Below are 22,543 nucleotides of genomic sequence, written 5' to 3' on the forward strand. Positions count from 1 at the left end.
TAGCTAAGGTCTTAGACTCGTACTCTGGCCTAAAGGTTAAGGTCTTAACTCTTACTCTGGCCTAATAGCTAAGGTCTTAGACTCGTACGATGGCCTAATAGCTAAGGTCTTAACTCTTACTCTGGCGTAATAGCTAAGGTCTTAGACTCGTACTCTGGCCTAATGGTTAAGGTCTTAACTCTTACTCTGGCCTAATAGTTAAGGTCTTAACTCTTACTCTGGCCTGATAGCTAAGGTCTTAGACTCGTACTCTGGCCTAATGGTTAAGGTCTTAACTCTTACTCTAGCCTAATAGCTAAGGTCTTAGACTTGTAATATGGCCTACAGGTTAAGGTCTTAACTCTTACTCTGGCATACTGGTTAAGGTCTTAAATCTTACTCTGGCTTGCTGGTTAAGGTCCTAACTCTTAATCTGGCCTGATAGCTAAGGTCTTAGACTCGTACTCTGGCCTAATGGTTAAGGTCTTAACTCTTACTCTAGCCTAATAGCTAAGGTCTTAGACTTGTAATATGGCCTACAGGTTAAGGTCTTAACTCTTACTCTGGCCTACTGGTTAAGGTCTTAACTCGTACTCTGGCCTAATAGCTAAGGTCTTAGACTCGTACTGTGGTAAATAATTTAATTACCGGGACTTAATTTGATGCGGAAAATCTATAATAATAGCTCAGTAAAATAAGAGGCAGAATCCGTGGTATTAGAGGTTCGGAACGGGCTTTATTCCAAAATCAATTCGAATTGAGGACTCCATATTCCATCACCACGAAGGTTCAGGAAGTGAAGGACCCCACTTTATTGACAAGTAATCATTTATATACAATAGGTATTACAGTGAAACGGATGCCGGAGGCGTAACAGTTGATAATAAAAGATAAGAACATACATGCGTAACTAAAGTAGGTGTAACTGGGCGTAACTTAAAGAACGTCATTGGATTTATGATGTCATAAATGGGTGGTTCCATGAAAGAATTTCGTAATGTCAGCAGAAATACTTGGCAGAGATGCGCACGCAGCAGCATGACGTGTGATTGACGTGTAACTAGGGGATGAAGGGGACTTGACATTTAGCTCTACATGTGGAGACAGAAGTCTGGGGTTATGTCAACCTAATCCCAAATCATATCTAATATCCTATGTTTAAAGAACTGTGTTATCCAGAAAGAAAGGTCTCTAAGGATAGAATCTTATTCTATACTGACTATACTGTCCGTTAGTGCGTGTACAAGCGTCTAAGTGTCTACACTGGATGCGAGGGCAGAAATCTTCCATAGTAATAGGGCTATTATTTACTTGCATGAAGACAGAGAAGCCGGGTCCTTTGCTCGGTAGCTGGGAGAATGTTTACTTAAACTACTAGACAGGAATGTATTGGATAGGGAGCGGAACAAAGCAGATAATCTTGAAGGTGAAATACAGTTTTTGGCAGGCAACAGGCTGGAGTCAGGCACCGTTAGCCGCGCAGGGAGTAGGACAAAGTTCATGGGTACAGATGCGAGCTCAGACTGGAGCTTTCAGAGGCAGAAGGCAGAAAAGACTTGATGGCAGAATCAGGGCCTACTCGCCTGAACTGTAAAATGGGATAAGTGAACCATATAAAGCCGGTGGCCTTTCATACTTAGGAATAGAATATCCGGCCCATTCATGGCGGATCTGAAAGAGGACATGTTGACGGTGGACGCACATGTGTTTGCGTCTTCATAACTGGAACTGGAGGAAACATACATGTACTTATGGTTTATACATGACACCGTTGGGGTCCAAGATAGGGGACATAACTGACCATAAAAATCCATATTTCCACATTCCCTCCTTGTCCCCTACTTGTCCTTAAGAGATATCAATCTTCATCAATCCGTTGATCTGTTCATATAGCATCATTTGTTCTTCTTTCTTCTTCCGGAATCTTGAATGAAAACTTGGATGTGGGATACACGAGGTGGCACACAGACCACAAATCGCTGGTCCACATTGTAGGCATAGACAGCAACTGAATAGTATGAGAAAGCCAATACCTAGGAAGGATAGGACCCTCCATCCAAAGGTAGATAATACACTCCAAAACCAACTGGACCAAGTCCAGGTGCCTGGATTCTGGTGTATCTGGCTTACAATCTTATGAAGGCGAGTTATGGCTTTATATACAGATGGCGAATTTTCTGGTATGAAAATGCAACAGCTTGATCCGATGACCCTACAAGCTCCGCCCCTATCGGCCAGGATGACGTCAAGGACAAGACGATTTTGAAGCACAACAATCCGCATAGCAGACTGCTCTTCTGTTAAATTGCCTAAGGCGGAAATAGTTTCGTTCACTACTGCTTCAAGGGTTCTGGTTAATCTACGTATCAGCTTACTATTGGTAACTGTACCTATATAGGGAAAGAGACCTTTATTGAAATCTGTGTATTTTTCCCATGCTGTCTCAGTGTAATCGACTATTGGGAGATCTCTCCGTTCATCTTTTGTGTATTAAATGAGTATTTCTATGATAATCAGGAGGAGCTAGGAAAACAGGTGGCAAAAGGAATCCAATGTAGCAGGTACCATCCCAATCTAGAGGCAAACGTATATATGCAGTCTGACCTCATACAAAGTAGGAATGGCGAGAAGCTCTAAATGTAGACTTGCCTTGATCACTGAATTCTATTACAGTGGTGCATTTACTGTGGCCCATGTGTATAGAGCCATTCTTTCTTATACATAATTCACCTCTCAAACTGACAAAAGGTGACGGACTCAAGGATGTTTCTAGAATTGAATATACTGCAAAAATATGTCCGCCGAGTTAAAACATAAGAGATTATTTCTCCATTCTGGCCCTCTCGCCTCCAACTTTCTCTTCAAAACATCTCTCGTTGAATCATTATTAAATCCCTACACGTTCATCAATCGGTATAAACGAGACTCTCAATGGTAGCTAAATAAAAAATGCTCTCCATCTTACGTAAGCTGGCACGCATGTGGAAGACCTATGATGAGGAATTCCTCAAAAAAAGCGTAAAACTAGGTGTCCTAGATTTGAATGTATATAATTAATTATCTAAATATATCTTTTAGGAATCAGTCTGATCAAAACTCCAGAAAAATTTGACCTTCTAAAGATGGCCTAACAAAATGTATCGTCTTAGCATATTGGAATCGGCACATATGCGGATGACGCGTCACTCGGATGTCATCGATACACGTCAGACTATTTGTTCTGGTTCTGAATTATTGTTTCTATGCATCTAAATGTGTCATATAGGACAAAGTCCGATTAAAGAATAAATTGACAACATTAGGACCACTCATGTGTCAAACCTACCTAGATCAACTCTCATAGTTCACTTTACTCATTATAACTTTGAACATCCAAAAATGGCGGAACTATTCTCATTTAACTCAGCCGACGTTGCGAGCTTACTGTGACTTGTAATAAACTCTAAACTAGTTATTCACGACACAGTCCGATTAATTAATAACTTGACAACATTAGGACCACTCATGAGTTACATGTACTCAGATTAATTCTCATAGTATGAGTCACTCGTCGTTATGACTTTGAACATTCAAAGATGGCCGTACTATTCTCACTCAAAACAGTCGGCGTCGCGAGATTACTATGACCTGTAGTAAGCGGATGTCACCGATACACGTCAGACGAGTTATTCTGGTTTTGAATTATTGTTACTATGCATCTAAATGTGCCAAATAGGACAAAGTCCGATTAAAGAATAAATTGCCAACTTTAGGACCACTCATATGCCAAATCTACCCAGATTATTACTCATAGTTCACTTTACTCATTATAACTTTGAACATCCAAAGATGGCGGAACTATTCTCATGTAACTTACCTGACGTTGCGAGCTTAGTGTGACTTGTAATAAACTCTAAACTAGTTATTCACGACACAGTCCGATTATTTAATAACTTGACAATATTAGGACCACTCATGTGTTATATATACTTAGATTAATTTTCATAGTACTCTGGCCTAATGGTTAAGGTCTTAACTCTTACTCTGGCCTAATAGTTAAGGTCTTAACTCTTACTCTGGCCTGATAGCTAAGGTCTTAGACTCGTACTCTGGCCTAATGGTTAAGGTCTTAACTCTTACTCTAGCCTAATAGCTAAGGTCTTAGACTTGTAATATGGCCTACAGGTTAAGGTCTTAACTCTTACTCTGGCATACTGGTTAAGGTCTTAAATCTTACTCTGGCTTGCTGGTTAAGGTCCTAACTCTTACTCTGGCCTGATAGCTAAGGTCTTAGACTCGTACTCTGGCCTAATGGTTAAGGTCTTAACTCTTACTCTAGCCTAATAGCTAAGGTCTTAGACTTGTAATATGGCCTACAGGTTAAGGTCTTAACTCTTACTCTGGCCTACTGGTTAAGGTCTTAACTCGTACTCTGGCCTAATAGCTAAGGTCTTAGACTCGTACTGTGGTAAATAATTTAATTACCGGGACTTAATTTGATGCGGAAAATCTATAATAATAGCTCAGTAAAATAAGAGGCAGAATCCGTGGTATTAGAGGTTCGGACCATAAAAATCCATATTTCCACATTCCCTCCTTGTCCCCTACTTGTCCTTAAGAGATATCAATCTTCATCAATTCGTTGATCTGTTCATATAGCATCATTTGTTCTTCTTTCTTCTTCCGGAATCTTGAATGAAAACTTGGATGTGGGATACACGAGGTGGCACACAGACCACAAATCGCTGGTCCACATTGTAGGCATAGACAGCAACTGAATAGTATGAGAAAGCCAATACCTAGGAAGGATAGGACCCTCCATCCAAAGGTAGATAATACACTCCAAAACCAACTGGACCAAGTCCAGGTGCCTGGATTCTGGTGTATCTGGCTTACAATCTTATGAAGGCGAGTTATGGCTTTATATACAGATGGCGAATTTTCTGGTATGAAAATGCAACAGCTTGATCCGATGACCCTACAAGCTCCGCCCCTATCGGCCAGGATGACGTCAAGGACAAGACGATTTTGAAGCACAACAATCCGCATAGCAGACTGCTCTTCTGTTAAATTGCCTAAGGCGGAAATAGTTTCGTTCACTACTGCTTCAAGGGTTCTGGTTAATCTACGTATCAGCTTACTATTGGTAACTGTACCTATATAGGGAAAGAGACCTTTATTGAAATCTGTGTATTTTTCCCATGCTGTCTCAGTGTAATCGACTATTGGGAGATCTCTCCGTTCATCTTTTGTGTATTAAATGAGTATTTCTATGATAATCAGGAGGAGCTAGGAAAACAGGTGGCAAAAGGAATCCAATGTAGCAGGTACCATCCCAATCTAGAGGCAAACGTATATATGCAGTCTGACCACATACAAAGTAGGAATGGCGAGAAGCTCTAAATGTAGACTTGCCTTGATCACTGAATTCTATTACAGTGGTGCATTTACTGTGGCCCATGTGTATAGAGCCATTCTTTCTTATACATAATTCACCTCTCAAACTGACAAAAGGTGACGGACTCAAGGATGTTTCTAGAATTGAATATACTGCAAAAATATGTCCGCCGAGTTAAAACATAAGAGATTATTTCTCCATTCTGGCCCTCTCGCCTCCAACTTTCTCTTCAAAACATCTCTCGTTGAATCATTATTAAATCCCTACACGTTCATCAATCGGTATAAACGAGACTCTCAATGGTAGCTAAATAAAAAATGCTCTCCATCTTACGTAAGCTGGCACGCATGTGGAAGACCTATGATGAGGAATTCCTCAAAAAAAGCGTAAAACTAGGTGTCCTAGATTTGAATGTATATAATTAATTATCTAAATATATCTTTTAGGAATCAGTCTGATCAAAACTCCAGAAAAATTTGACCTTCTAAAGATGGCCTAACAAAATGTATCATCTTAGCATATTGGAATCGGCACATATGCGGATGACGCGTCACTCGGATGTCATCGATACACGTCAGACTATTTGTTCTGGTTTTGAATTATTGTTACTATGCATCTAAATGTGTCATATAGGACAAAGTCCGATTAAAGAATAAATTGACAACATTAGGACCACTCATGTGTCAAACCTACCTAGATCAACTCTCATAGTTCACTTTACTCATTATAACTTTGAACATCCAAAAATGGCGGAACTATTCTCATTTAACTCAGCCGACGTTGCGAGCTTACTGTGACTTGTAATAAACTCTAAACTAGTTATTCACGACACAGTCCGATTAATTAATAACTTGACAACATTAGGACCACTCATGAGTTACATGTACTCAGATTAATTCTCATAGTATGAGTCACTCGTCGTTATGACTTTGAACATTCAAAGATGGCGGTACTATTCTCACTCAAAACAGTCGGCGTCGCGAGATTACTATGACCTGTAGTAAGCGGATGTCACCGATACACGTCAGACGAGTTATTCTGGTTTTGAATTATTGTTACTATGCATCTAAATGTGCCAAATAGGACAAAGTCCGATTAAAGAATAAATTGCCAACTTTAGGACCACTCATATGCCAAATCTACCCAGATTATTACTCATAGTTCACTTTACTCATTATAACTTTGAACATCCAAAGATGGCGGAACTATTCTCATGTAACTTACCTGACGTTGCGAGCTTAGTGTGACTTGTAATAAACTCTAAACTAGTTATTCACGACACAGTCCGATTATTTAATAACTTGACAATATTAGGACCACTCATGTGTTATATATACTTAGATTAATTTTCATAGTACGAGTCACTTGTCGTTATGACTTTGAACATTCAAAGATGGCGGTACTATTCTCACTCAAAACAGTCGGCGTCGCGAGATTACTATGACCTGTAGTAAGCGCTACACTAGTTATCTATGATTTGTATAAACTTATCAATACATCTAAATATAGTGATTAAGATATAATCTGGTTAGAAAGCAATTTGCGCAAATTGAAAGAATAGAAAGTCTTTTTATCCACTCTGCATTTTATTAAAGGAATTGTTTTGAGAACAAACAACGTGGTCCCCGCGCTAAAGAATAACGAGTTGATCTCCACTCTACCTTTTATCCTCCTAAAAACATCCAACTCAGATCCGTCTATGTGCAACTAATACATGGAATACCTTCCATGTTCCGTATTGAATATATGAAATCGGCCATTTCAAAATGGCGCTACGATTCGCGAGAGGCTGAGAGTCTCGGGTAGGCATTCGCTCTAACGACGCATATTCATGACATCATCAAGTATGGGCCTGATCAGGTGTTGCTAATTAAGAGCATTCAAACAAACTATTTAAACACGAGATAAGCTGGGTAAAACGGTCGGAGAATCTCGGGTAGGCCACTCTGCATTTTATTAAAGGAATTGTTTTGAGAACGAACAACGTGGTCCCCGCGCTAAATAATAACGAGTCGATCTCGACTCTTCCTTTTATTTTCCTAAAAACATCCAACTCAGATCCGTCTATGTGCAACTAATACATGGAATACCTTCCATGTTCCGTATTGAGTATACGAAATCGGCCATTTCAAAATGGCGCTACGATTCGCGAGAGGCTGAGAGTCTCGGGTAGGCATTCGCTCTAACGACGCATATTCATGACATCATCAAGTATGGGCCTGATCAGGTGTTGCTAATTAAGAGCATTCAAACAAACTATTTAAACACGAGATAAGCTGGGTAAAACGGTCGGAGAATCTGGAAGTGATTGAAGAACGCTTAATAAGGTAACCTGGATTATTTTAACATTCTCCATGTGATTTTTGTATGTGAGAGAGTAATTAATCTCACTTAAAAATTTAAAAATTTAGAGTTTAGAATTAAACAAGATCCAATTCTAGGTATAGAAATTGGTGTGGATTCAAATAACTGTATAGAATTAGGGGGTTCTCTGTGGTTGTTTCTAGTCTTGAGAGACTGTGACTCTAGAGATACATTAAGTTGAGTGTATACTATGTCAATAAAAATCCATATGGAAACTGATTATCTAAGACTACTTAAGGCTATTCAATTCAACCTCAAATATATTAAAACTTGGGTATTATTATGTTCTTTTCCAATTTTCCTATCACCCTTCTAATAAAAACATAAAGGTTATTTTACCTTTAAGTAAATGACTAGACATTTTGATTTGGATTATTCAGATTCAGAATAATGTTTTAGATATTTTCAATCATACTATAGAATATCTATTGGTTGGTGTTAAGTCACTAATGTGTTTTGTATATTCCCCACTAGGTGTTTTTTAATAAATATACTGATATTAAACTGAGCATCCACTATAGATGACGTTTTGAAAATCTGCTATATGAACAGAATTAAAGGAACAGTACAGGTGAGATCACAACATAATTTTAAAAAATTAGATCCAAGCACTATTTCTGGATTATTTTATCTTCTAAAAATTATAGATTGGCTTTGTGTTAGGGGTCATTTAAATGTGGAATTCCCATTTCAAGGGACCTTCTGAAAGTAGAAACCCCCAGAAATAACTTTTATAATAATTAATACACTCTTGTACTAAAAATATTGGCAGAAACCGTTGAGCCTGTTATGCACTGGAAGCAGTGTACCGCCATCTCCTTGAATTAAAAGTAATTAAAAATGAGATAATAAACATTCTGTTTCCTTTTTCTATATATTAAGTTTTTACTCTGGATCTTATTTCAGATTCTCATTATGAATCTGGGCAAATCACCATCCAATTGGATCTAAATATTGTACACCTCGACGAATGGCATTTTTAGCTTTAATCAGACCATCCACGACCTATCTGGTGAGATATTTGACTTCACCCACCTCCTCTCTTCCGCTCAATTCTCAAATATCATAATTTACTTAGATTGTTCTAATTTGGTCTCCATGTCACACTTTCTTTTTTAGAATTTCTTCTGATCTCTGGATAAGTTACAATTTAAAGTTGAACAAACTACTTACTCGCCAAATTTGAAACTCTAAAACCTGCATTTAATTTGCTGTCACTTTGAGGTAAGATGATAGCCAGAATATCTTTAGCTAAATAGACGTGTAATGATAGATTGTCTAGATTATATAAATCATGCAATACGGAGTCTTGGAATACTATGTTGGTGTATTAGAGTTCCTTTCACTTTTATAATTCAACCATGAATTTTTGGAAATTTCATGTCTATGTATTATAAGTGGACGTGTATAGGAATGAAAAAGGAGTAATATGTATACATTTTGTAAATATCTTTCCCATTTTGGTACAACCGGATTGATCAAAATGACACTAAAAATGTTTTTAATGTTTGCAAATATATGTGTATGTCCGTCAGTTTTAATGATTGTATTATATATATATATTTTTTCTATTTTCCAAATACAGCCCTGAAGAAGTTCCGTTAAGAAATTATATCTTGAAGGGAACGAAACGCGTTGGCTGTGGCTTTTGTATCTATCTACTTGAAACAAAAATTAAACAAAGAAAAGCATAAAACAACTTTTGGACTTTGCGTCTATGTTTAGTGCACCTCCATTCAATGTACATAATTCACCTTTAACTGGAAATACTGGCATAGCGGGCAAAATTGGTGCAGGTTCGGATTCGACATTCAGGATCATGAGATTAAGCGTGAAATTACCTAATCCATATACTTCATTTTCTAGATCAGTTCCTGTTCTTTTGGGAAGTCCCTTTTTGTCAGGGTAGCAGACTTTAAGTAAAACTAAGTGCAGGTTTCCCCATACCCAGTTGTCTTGGTAAACTGCGGAATTCGAATCTTGGGAATTAATTAGACTAAACCATGCTCCACAGGAGCCATTGTGTGTGAACGGGTATGGGAAGAGAGGCAGAATTCCTTTATAGTTCTGATAGGGAGGGAGTCGGCCACATATCCAACAATTTGTAGCATTGCTAACCTGATGGGAATGATGTAACATACTAATAAAAGTGTTGTTGCGCAGCGCAAATCTATATGACAACTCATGCGGGGGAAGTTCACTAAAAGAATGTTCAGCAGTAACATTATGAACATGTTTAGAAATAGGATAATATATGTGCAACAATATACTTGCAGCTATTATTAAAAGACATAAGAAAAACAAAATTAATAACGTCACTGTGCAATGACTACGCAGTGATTTATAGTACGCATGTTGTTTCATTCGCTTCCTTCGGTGTCTTTCTCTATTCAGGTCTAGGGGATTCATGTCAGGGACAAATTCGACCGATTCACCTTGGAGAGGACTTAAACAATCAAATTGTCTGACTTGGTAGACCTTAATTTTAGTCTGTATTGTTCTCTGTCATTCAGTTCAACCAAAGGAAGCTTTGAGTCAATCGGTGAAGACACGCAAGGTGTGTCATTTACATCGGACGGTAGTCCATGAAATTTCTTGATATGACTTGAATGTATCCAGCCTTTTCGACCTTCGATCTTCACGGCTGTCCTCGTTGTTAACAGTACGAGTTGAGGCGATCTCCACCTAGGATCCAGCTGGGACTTCCGGTCAAAATTCCTCACTAACACCAAATCCCCTGGAATTACGTCATGGGGTTTCACCTCGGTGTTGTCGGGAAAGGCTGCAGCTACCTGTGAACGACAAGATTGTAGTGCAGACATCAAGGAAGCCAAGTAATCTGTCAGCATGTTACAGTCAACATCAGTTATTTTTCGTGGTATAGGCGTCCCCCACATATTTGGTGGTCTACCAAAGACCACCTCATAAGGGGATAGCCCTGTTCGAGAGTGCGCTACCATTCTCATGTAAAAGAGTGCAACTGGTAAGGCTACTACCCAGTCGACACCTTTCTCTCTACATATTTTGGACAATCTAATTTTCAGAGTTTGATTATGTCGTTCCACGAGACCTGCTGCCTCGGGGTGTCGAACACAGTGGAATCTCCACTGATAGCCTAACAAAAGTGAAACATGTTTCATTAGTTCGGAGGAGAACGGCTGGCCGTTATCTGAATAGACAGCACGTGGTAAACCGTATCGTGGGAAGAATTCTCGAACCAACTGTTTGGCAGTAGTCGGGGCAGTGTAATCTGAAACCGGGTATGCCTCTGTCCAACGGGAAAGAGCACAGACAACTACGAGAACATATTTGAATCCTCGACATCGTTCCATCTGGATATAATCCATCTGGAGGACTTCAAAAGAGTGATCAGGAGGCTGAAATCCACCCTGTTCTACGGGAATGCTTTTACCTGGGTTAAACTGACAACAGATCATACAGGTACGGACTTTTTGTTTAGCTGCTGCTCGTAAATGTTTGTTGAACCAGATGTGTTGAATGCTGTCTAGCATAGCTTTTTCTCCTAGGTGCGCTGGACTATGTACAGTGTTAATGATAACTTGGACCATTGAATCAGGAAGGAACCACACAGATTTTTCCTTCGTCATCCATCCTTGATCCGTTTGGGTCCCTCCTAATTCAGTCCATTTCTTTATTTCATCTGGTGTAGCATGTGTCTGTATGTCAATTACGTCAAGAGCGGGATCCTTAACCATCATGCAATGTGTTGGTGTCGGAACTATTGTCTTTGTCATGTCAGACGTGTGGGTTTGAGCAGTCTGTTTAGCTGTTCTGTCAGCTAAATCATTGCCTTGGGAAATGATATCAGTAACTTTCGTATGAGCTTTACATTTCATAATTGATATTGCAGTGGGTAGATGTATTGCATCTAGTAAGGCATGAATAAGGGGTCCGTGCTGAATGTGGGTACCGTGAGAAGTTAAATAACCTCTCTCTCGCCACAGCACGCCGAAGTCATGTACAACTCCGAATGCATAACGTGAATCAGTATATATGTTGACTTTTTTATTCGTAGCTTGAATACAGGCTTGTGTCAGAGCGACGAGCTCTGCTACTTGAGCGGACAAGGTATTTATGCGTTTTGTTTCAATAACTTCAGTATCTGTTGTGACTGCATACGCGGCCACTAACTCTCCTGTACTTGTTCTCATACATGACCCATCTACATACAACGTCAGGTCTGGATCTGACAATGGGACGTCTGTCAAGTCTTGTCTAGGTTTCGTCGTGATAGTGATAACTTCAATACAATCATGTGCAAGTGGGTCTGTTCCGTTTACTGGTAACAGTGTGGCAGGATTCAATGTACTACAACGTCTGATTTCTATATGTGGCTGAAACAATGTTAATTCGTAACCAGTGAGTCGTGCTATAGTCAAGTGTTGTGTCTGTGTGCGGTTCAAGAGAACCTCTACTGCATGTGGTACTTGTACTGTCAATTGGTGTCCTAACACTATGGCATCGCTTTGTCTAATTGCTAAAGCTGTTGCTGCCACTGATTTCAGGCACGCAGGCAGAGCCTGAGCTACGGGATCTAATGTACTAGAAAAATAAGCACACGGTTTGTGTGATCCTGCTTGTTCCTGAGTGAGTACTGACAAAGCAGTACCTTCGCGTTCTGTAACAAAGAGTGTAAAATGTTTATAGTAACATGGTGTTGCTAAAACGGGTGCTTGACATAAAGCTTTCTTTAGGCTTTCAAAAGCTTGTGTATGTTCCTGTGTCCAAGGGAGGACAGTCGATGTGGCTGCCTCCTGTGTTGTCAACTGAGTGAGTGGTTTTGCTAGAAATGCATACTGAGGGATCCACTGCCTACAATATGAAGTGAGGCCTATAAAAGCCCGCACCTCCTTTTGTGTCTTGGGTATTGGCATGTTAGCAATTAACTGGATGCGATCTGGTGTAAGCTGCCTTCCCTCCTTGGACAGCGAGTGACCAAGGTAAACAACTCGCTGGACACAGAATTGCAGCTTAGAAGGGGACACCTTGTGCCCCTTTTCGGCCAAAAAATGTAAAACCGTCAGTGAGGCTTTTTCACATTCAGGTTCGCTTCTAGCGGTGATCAGCAGATCATCGACATATTGAAGCAGGGCAGTGTTGACTGGCATGTGTATACTGTCAAGTTCTCGTTTCAGTGCTTGGCTATAGATGCTGGGGCTTTCTGTGAATCCTTGGGGTGCGCGTGTGAATTTAAAGCTTCGTCCATTTAAACTAAATCCGAACAAGTATTGGCTTTCCGGATCTATTGGGACACTGAAAAAGGCATTCTTGAGATCAATTACAGTAAAGAATGTTGCTTCGGAATCAATAGCTGTCAATAATGAAGAAATGTCTGGAACTACGGGGTATTGTGGTACAATACATTTATTTAATTCGCGCAGATCAATGACCAATCGATATACTGGCGGGGCCTTTGGATCAGTTCGTTTAAGAATCGGAATTATCGGTGAATTACATACATTGGAGTCTGTTTCCACAACCACTCCTTGGGTAATAAGTTCGTCAATGATTTGCAGTAAAGCCACTACAGCATCTGGTGGTAACTTGTATTGTCGCATTCGTGGTAGTACCACTCCTGCCTTTAGTGTGACTCGATATGGTGTAATGTTCATGCAACCAACATCTGTAGGGCCTTGTGCCCATAAATGTGTGGGTAAAGTCTGCAGTCGGTGATCCATGTCTCGGGATACATAGTGCCCTTTGAAATCACGTAAAAACAATCTTACCCCTTCCGGAGAACAACATATTATAGCTCCTAGAGCTTTCAAAGTTTTTATACCTAACAAGTTTTCTGGGCATGATTTAGTAAGCAATAAATCTGTAGTTCGTGTCAAAGGACCAATCGTAAGGGGAAGAGGCTGTGATACTTCGTTAACGATAGGTTTTCCTGAAAAACCAAGGGAAATATTCTGTGAGCCTGAGAGGGGTGCCCCTGGAACTTCACTACGTTTTATTGTTGTTCGGCTTGCCCCTGTATCAAGTAAAAATTTTCTATCTTGGCCTAATAGTTCACTGTGTACATAAGGTCCTTCTTGATCTACAGGGACCTCAATAAGGGGTAAGCCAACTTCCCTCTCTAGGCTGTTTCATGAGTATCGTTGATAATCAGGATAGTCATACTGTGCGGTCTGGTACATCTGTCGTGTCGTTGTTTGTGTGGCAGCAATAGGCTGCGATGATGGAGCCGGCAGAGACTGTTGCGGAGCTGGCATGGCCTGTGCATGCTGCGAGGCTCCTTGTTGGTTCTGATCCTGTCTAGGTGGCCGTGGTCTTTCTTTTGTATTACCTATGGCGATATTATGTTTTAAAACTGGACAATCGTGTACATAATGACCTGGCTGTTTACAATAGTTGCATGTCCCTTTTACAGGACCTGTTGAAACACTGGACTGTGTCATACCCTTTTTATGACCGTCAGCTGGAACTGTCTGGGAAACTAGCATTTTCATTTTCGTGTCTTTCATGCGTCTTTGTTCATGTTCTTGTTCCTCTCTAATTCTATTGTGATGGTACTGTAGCATTTGTAACATTTGTGACGGAGTGTTACCTTGCCAGGTACTCTCGAATTTCAATACTCTATTCTTAACTTGGGGCAAAGAATTTTCAACTAACTTTGTCACAAACAGATGTGGATACGACTCGCTACTTGCTTTTATTCCACTATTTATACCAAAACATTTTTCGAATCGGGCGTAGAAATCACTAGTGTCCTCGTCTGGTTTTTGTTTACAGGCTGAGATTGCACCCCAGTCTTCCTTTTTCGTAGTTAATAAACGTGGCAGTACCTGTACTAGTAAACCTGGTAGTGTTTTGGTCTTCTCCCCAAGCCCTGCACCTGGACCTCGAGCTTTTTCTTCGTTTTCTAATGCTGTCCAATCTATCTTTTGGTCTCCCACCTCCCAATCCTTTTCCTTGAGTTTTTCATAAATGCCCGCAGGCATTAATACCTTCAATATTGTCATAATGTCGGGGTAGGTATACTCTCCCATGAGCAACATGTCTTTAATTTCTCGGTGGAAACCCGCTGGGTCTTTGTCATGACTGGGTACCACCTTCTTCATTTCCAATAGTTCTATTTTAGATATGGGTGTGTATACAAACACACGTTTAAACTGATTGTCCTCACCTTTTATCGGGTGCACTTCGCGTAAGGGGTTCTGTCTATCCATATAGTACGTCGTTCTTTCCTTGATGGGCAGTGAGACATGTTCGGGACATACAAAAAGGATGTACTGCTTTCTGGATTCTAGTATTTCTCTAATTAGCTCAGTACCTGAACCTCTCCATTTATTCGTGAGTAATTTAGTCAATATATCAGGTAAGGGACCAGGGTCGGAGTGTTGGCTTTTATATAATATAAGGAGTTGTTGAATCATATAGATACCAGCTACACGCTGTTCATCTGGGGCGAGGTTCAAAAACGTGTGTGCTAATGTATCATCACTATATTTTCCGGGACTATCAACCCAATGAACGGCTGACCTGGCTAATTCTTGTTCGTCCATAGAATCGAGTATATGATAACCCCTTCGTTCTCGGAGTAGGTTGTCAGCGGCTTGGAACGAATGTTCGGGGGACCTTATATTTATTATAGGAGTTTGGAAATTTCTGCTATTATCTGGACGTACCGGACGTATCGGATCAGTGAAGCATCTAGTATTATTGCAAGATCTTCCTCTACCTACATAGGCCATGGTTTCAGACTGTCCTGTGGGCAGTTCTAATTCTTCCTCGTCTTCGGTTTGTTCAGGTTCGTCCACTGCTAATCTTTCTTCGTGTATTCGTTCTATTTCTTTGCGGATCTTTCGGCACATAGCTACTATACATGATCGTTTATCATGTCTCCCCTCTGATATATTCTGACTCCATGTGGTAAGAATTTGCATTTCTTTCGGATTTACCCCTGGTTGGTCTTGATTTCTGATCACACAATTTATGAGGAAACGTAACAGTTCCCCCTGTATTTCCACTTTTTGGTACTCCATGGCTCTGTTAATACTCTCAGGATCTCGCCCTGACTGGACAAAGTGATATATATTTTCTAAGTGTGTAGTCATTCCTGGTAGCTTCCCTAAATATATAGCAGCTCGTCGGATACGTAATGATGCTAGCATCATTTCGTCCCCTTTTCCGGGCACAGGGTCATATCTACAATCAATTAGAAGTTCCTTGAGCGTGTTGGGAGTTACTAGTTTGGGCGTACGTTGGTGGGCTAATTCTTGAAAGGAAAGTTTATTTACTCTGGGTGGCGTGGAAAAAATGTTTGATGTACCTCCGGTAGCCCCACCTGGGGTGCTAGATGTGAAAGGATTCGTCGAACGTGATATAGCAACTATAGGTGTGGATACAGATGTTGAAGCAGATGTGCTTGCCTGAACTTGTGTCGGAGTTTGCTGTTGCGGAGGTACAGACGGAAGAGGGTCTTGGCGTTGAACCCCCTCGGCAGGCAGTCTATGTGGCCCAGCATTAGCATACTCGGGAGCTGCGTCGTCTAAATAAGAGGAAAGAAAAACATCTTCTGCGGTTCTGGGATGCCCTTTGGGATGTACCTTTATCGGAAACAATGGGGGTGGCAAGTCTTTTGGTATCTCCGGAGTAGCCTTAGGTAATCCTTCGGCCAGTAGAGGATACATGCCATTCATAAGGGCATTTCGTTGTCTGTCTACTTGTTCTGATTTTACTCGAGTACCTTCTTCAATTAATATATTTTCTCGAACTTTATTTAAATTCTCCTTACTCTTCTCTTCCTGTCTACGTGCTTTTTCTGTACGTCTATACGATTCTTTACGCCATAATTCAATGGCGTCTTTCTGTGATTGTCTAGCTTTCTTTTTCCATAATTCTTCCTCTACTTTCACGATGCAATCTGCATCCCAGGTCCCAGCTGCGGGCCACCTCTGACTTTCTGGTAATTCCTTGGTGTAGTCTACCCATAAATCAAGAAATAATATGGCGTCTAGGCCATGTTTATGATACATAAAGTACCCTGGAGTGTCCCTTGGAGGAATGGGAACAGCTTCTTCGAGTACCCCTTTTCTAGTTTTGATCTGTCTTAATTTCGAAAAGAGCGGCATTTTGAGAACTGATCTGATCTGATACCTAATTTTGAACACGTTTAATACAACGAAACACAATAATGAACAGTCATTCACACCACAATATGCAGAACGTATTTAAAACATTTAACATTTAACATTTTAATGAACAACAATGATGGCCGTTCACTAAGCATAATACTCGATACTAACTAGATAATTCTGACTTCATATACTAGACATACTTGATATACTGCTAAACAGTACAGATACACTGCTGAAACAGTGCAGACCGGATTTGTGTACCCAAACCCGTCTTGACCGGCACAACCTATGTGCACGTCAGAACGCCTCCCCGACAATGGTACTCACCGGGTAGCTCGGAACGGAAGGCCTCGGAACTGAACTGAACTGGACTCGGACCGGACTGGACTCGACTCGATACTTCGGAACTTCGGAACTTCGGAACTGGTGGGCCTCTGTATACCTCGGATCTTGCTCTCTCAGCTAGGCTCTGGTCGGGATACTTCGCACTTCTCACCGCCTCGTCTGGGTGTTGATCGCAGCCTCAGTTACCCCCGCTCGGCAGGAGGGAGATACAGGAAATCCTGTGGGTACGCGTTGTTGTCCGTCCAGCTGTGACAGGAGACCGGGCCTGCAACGCACCTCCGGCGCGTGAGATGAGAAAGTGTCCCTGTTCGGGCGCCATTCATGTGGTAAATAATTTAATTACCGGGACTTAATTTGATGCGGAAAATCTATAATAATAGCTCAGTAAAATAAGAGGCAGAATCCGTGGTATTAGAGGTTCGGAACGGGCTTTATTCCAAAATCAATTCGAATTGAGGACTCCATATTCCATCACCACGAAGGTTCAGGAAGTGAAGGACCCCACTTTATTGACAAGTAATCATTTATATACAATAGGTATTACAGTGAAACGGATGCCGGAGGCGTAACAGTTGATAATAAAAGATAAGAACATACATGCGTAACTAAAGTAGGTGTAACTGGGCGTAACTTAAAGAACGTCATTGGATTTATGATGTCATAAATGGGTGGTTCCATGAAAGAATTTCGTAATGTCAGCAGAAATACTTGGCAGAGATGCGCATGCAGCAGCATGACGTGTGATTGACGTGTAACTAGGGGATGAAGGGGACTTGACATTTAGCTCTACATGTGGAGACAGAAGTCTGGGGTTATGTCAACCTAATCCCAAATCATATCTAATATCCTATGTTTAAAGAACTGTGTTATCCAGAAAGAAAGGTCTCTAAGGATAGAATCTTATTCTATACTGACTATACTGTCCGTTAGTGCATGTACAAGCGTCTAAGTGTCTACACTGGATGCGAGGGCAGAAATCTTCCATAGTAATAGGGCTATTATTTACTTGCATGAAGACAGAGAAGCCGGGTCCTTTGCTCGGTAGCTGGGAGAATGTTTACTTAAACTACTAGACAGGAATGTATTGGATAGGGAGCGGAACAAAGCAGATAATCTTGAAGGTGAAATACAGTTTTTGGCAGCCAACAGGCTGGAGTCAGGCACCGTTAGCCGCGCAGGGAGTAGGACAAAGTTCATGGGTACAGATGCGAGCTCAGACTGGAGCTTTCAGAGGCAGAAGGCAGAAAAGACTTGATGGCAGAATCAGGGCCTACTCGCCTGAACTGTAAAATGGGATAAGTGAACCATATAAAGCCGGTGGCCTTTCATACTTAGGAATAGAATATCCGGCCCATTCATGGCGGATCTGAAAGAGGACATGTTGACGGTGGACGCACATGTGTTTGCGTCTTCATAACTGGAACTGGAGGAAACATACATGTACTTATGGTTTATACATGACACAGTTGGGGTCCAAGATAGGGGACATAACTGACCATAAAAATCCATATTTCCACAGTACTCTGGCCTAATGGTTAAGGTCTTAACTCTTACTCTGGCCTAATAGCTAAGGTCTTAACTCTTACTCTGGCCTAATAGCTAAGGTCCTAGACTCGTACTCTGGCCTACTGGTTAAGGTCTTAACTCTTACTCTGGCCTAATAGCTAAGGTCTTAGACTCATACTCTGGCATAATAGCTAAGGTCTTAGACTCGTACACTGGCCTAATAGCTAAGGTCTTAACTCTTACTCTGGCCTAATAGCTAAGGTCTTAGACTCGTACTCTGGCCTACTGGTTAAGGTCTTAACTCTTAGTCTGGCCTAATAGCTAAGGTCTTAACTCTTACTCTGGCCTACTGGTTAAGGTCTTAACTCTTACTCTGGCTTGCTGGTTAAGGTCCTAACTCTTACTCTGGCCTATTGGTTAAGGTCTTAACTCTTACTCTGGCCTAATAGCTAAGGTCTTAGACTCGTACTCTGGCCTAATGGTTTAGGTCTTAACTCTTACTCTGGCCTAATAGCTAAGGTCTTAACTCTTACTCTGGCCTAATAGCTAAGGTCTTAGACTCGTACTCTGGCCTACTGGTTAAGGTCTTAACTCATACTCTGGTATAATAGCTAAGGTCTTAGACTCGTCCCCTGGCCTAATAGCTAAGGTCTTAACTCTTACTCTGGCCTAATAGCTAAGGTCTTAGACTCGTACTCTGGCCTACTGGTTAAGGTCTTAACTCTTACTCTGGCCTAATAGCTAAGGTCTTAGACTCATACTCTGGTCTAATGGTTAAGGTCTTAACTCTTACTCTGGCCTAATAGCTAAGGTCTTAGACTCGTACTCTGGCCTACTGGTTAAGGTCTTAACTCTTACTCTGGCCTACTGGTTAAGGTCTTATCTCTTACACTGGCCTAATAGCTAAGGTCTTAGACTCGTACTCTGGCCTAATGGTTAAGGTCTTAACTCTTACTCTGGCCTATTGGTTAAGGTCTTAACTCTTACTCTGGCCTAATAGCTAAGGTCGTAACTCTTACTCTGGCCTAATAGCTAAGGTCTTAGACTCGTACTCTGGCCTACTGGTTAAGGTCTTAACTCTTACTCTGGCCTAATAGCTAAGGTCTTAGACTTATACTCTGGCATAATAGCTAAGGTCTTAGACTCGTACACTGGCCTAATAGCTAAGGTCTTAACTCTTACTCTGGCGTCATAGCTAAGGTCTTAGACTCATACTCTGGCCTAATGGTTAATGTCTTAACTCTTGGTGTGGCCTAATAGCTAAGGTCTTAGACTCGTACTCTGGCCTACTGGTTAAGGTTTTAAGTCTTGGTCTGGCCTAATAGCTAAAGTCTTAGACTCGTACTCTGGCCTAATGGTTAAGGTCTTAACTCTTACTCTGGCCTAATAGCTAAGGTCTTAATTCTTACTCTGGCCTAATAGTTAAGGTCTTAGACTGGTACTCTGGCCTAGTGGTTAAGGTCTTAACTCTTACTCTTGCCTAATAGCTAAGGTCTTAGACTCGTACTCTGGCCTAATAGCTAAGGTCTTAGACTCGTACTCTGGCCTGATAGCTAAGGTTTTAACTCTCAATCTGGCCTAATAGCTAAGGTCTTAGACTTGTACTCTGGCCTAATGGTTAAGGTCTTAACTCTTACTCTGGCCTAATAGCTAAGGTCTTAGACTCATACTCTGGCCTACTGGTTAAGGTCTTAACTCTTACTCTGGCCTAATAGCTAAGGTCTTAACTCTTACTCTGTCCTACTGGTTAAGGTCTTAACTCTTACTCTGGCCTACTGGTTAAGGTCTTAACTCTTACTCTGGCCTAATAGCTAAGGTCTTAGACTCGTACTATGGCCTAATGGTTAAGGTCTTAACTCTTACTCTGGCTTAATAGCTAAGGTCTTAGGCTTGTACTCTGGCCTAATGGTTAAGGTCTTAACTCTTACTCTGGCCTAATAGCTAAGGTCTTAACTCTTACTCTGGCCTAATAGCTAAGGTCTTAGACTTGTACTCTGGCCTAAAGGTTAAGGTCTTAACTCTTACTCTGGCCTAATAGCTAAGGTCTTAGACTCGTACTCTGGCCTACTGGTTAAGGTCTTAACTCTTACTCTGGCCCACTGGTTAAGATCTTAACCCTTACTCTGGCCTAATAGCTAAGGTCTTAGACGCGTACTATGGCCTACAGGTTAAGGTCTTAACTCTTACTCTCGCCTAATAGCTAGTCTTAACTCTTACTCTGGCCTAATAGCTAAGGTCTTAGACTCATACTCTGGCCTACTGGTTATGGTCTTAACTCTTACTCTGGCCTACAGGTTAAGGTCTTAACTCTTACTCTGGCCTAATAGCTAAGGTCTTAACTCGTACTCTGGCCTACTGGGTAAGATCTTAACTCGTACTCTGGCCTACTGGTTAAGGTCTTAACTCTTACTCTGGCCTAATAGCTAAGGTCTTAGACTCGTACTCTGGCCTAATAGCTAAGGTCTTAGACTCGTACTATGGACTAATGGTTACGGTCTTAACTCTTACTCTGGCCTAATAGCTAAGGTCTTAGACTCGTACTATGGACTAATGGTTACGGTCTTAACTCTTACTCTGGCCTAATAGCTAAGGTCTTAGACTCGTACTCTGGCCTAAAGGTTAAGGTCTTAACTCTTACTCTGGCCTAATAGCTAAGGTCTTAGACTCGTACTATGGCCTAATAGCTAAGGTCTTAACTCTTACTCTGGCGTAATAGCTAAGGTCTTAGACTCGTACTCTGGCCTAATGGTTAAGGTCTTAACTCTTACTCTGGCCTAATAGTTGAGGTCTTAACTCTTACTCTGGCCTGATAGCTAAGGTCTTAGACTCGTACTCTGGCCTAATGGTTAAGGTCTTAACTCTTACTCTAGCCTAATAGCTAAGGTCTTAGACTTGTAATATGGCCTACAGGTTAAGGTCTTAACTCTTACTCTGGCATACTGGTTAAGGTCTTAAATCTTACTCTGGCTTGCTGGTTAAGGTCCTAACTCTTACTCTGGCCTGATAGCTAAGGTCTTAGACTCGTACTCTGGCCTAATGGTTAAGTCTTAACTCTTACTCTAGCCTAATAGCTAAGGTCTTAGACTTGTAATATGGCCTACAGGTTAAGGTCTTAACTCTTACTCTGGCCTATTGGTTAAGGTCTTAACTCTTACTCTGGCCTAATAGCTAAGGTCTTAGACTCGTACTCTGGCCTAATGGTTAAGGTCTTAACTCTTACTCTGGCCTACTGGTTAAGGTCTTAACTCGTACTCTGGCCTAATAGCTAAGGTCTTAGACTCGTACTCTGGCCTAATGGTTAAGGTCTTAACTCTTACTCTGGCCTAATAGCTAAGGTCTTAACTCTTACTCTGGCCTAATAGCTAAGGTCTTAGACTCATACTCTGGCATAATAGCTAAGGTCTTAGACTCGTACACTGGCCTAATGGTTAAGGTCTTAACTCTTACTCTGTCCTAATAGCTAAGGTCTTAACTCTTAGTCTGGCCTAATAGCTAAGGTCTTAACTCTTACTCTGGCCTACTGGTTAAGGTCTTAACTCTTACTCTGGCCTACTGGTTAAGGTCTTAACTCTTACTCTGGCTTGCTGGTTAAGGTCCTAACTCTTACTCTGGCCTATTGGTTAAGGTCTTAACTCTTACTCTGGCCTAATAGCTAAGGTCTTAGACTCGTACTCTGGCCTAATGGTTTAGGTCTTAACTCTTACTCTGGCCTAATAGCTAAGGTCTTAACTCTTACTCTGGCCTAATAGCTAAGGTCTTAGACTCGTACTCTGGCCTACTGGTTAAGGTCTTAACTCATACTCTGGTATAATAGCTAAGGTCTTAGACTCGTCCCCTGGCCTAATAGCTAAGGTCTTAACTCTTACTCTGG

The sequence above is a fragment of the Triturus cristatus genome, chromosome 7, assembly GCF_964204655.1.
Source record: "Triturus cristatus chromosome 7, aTriCri1.1, whole genome shotgun sequence".
Lineage (NCBI taxonomy): Eukaryota > Metazoa > Chordata > Amphibia > Caudata > Salamandridae > Triturus > Triturus cristatus.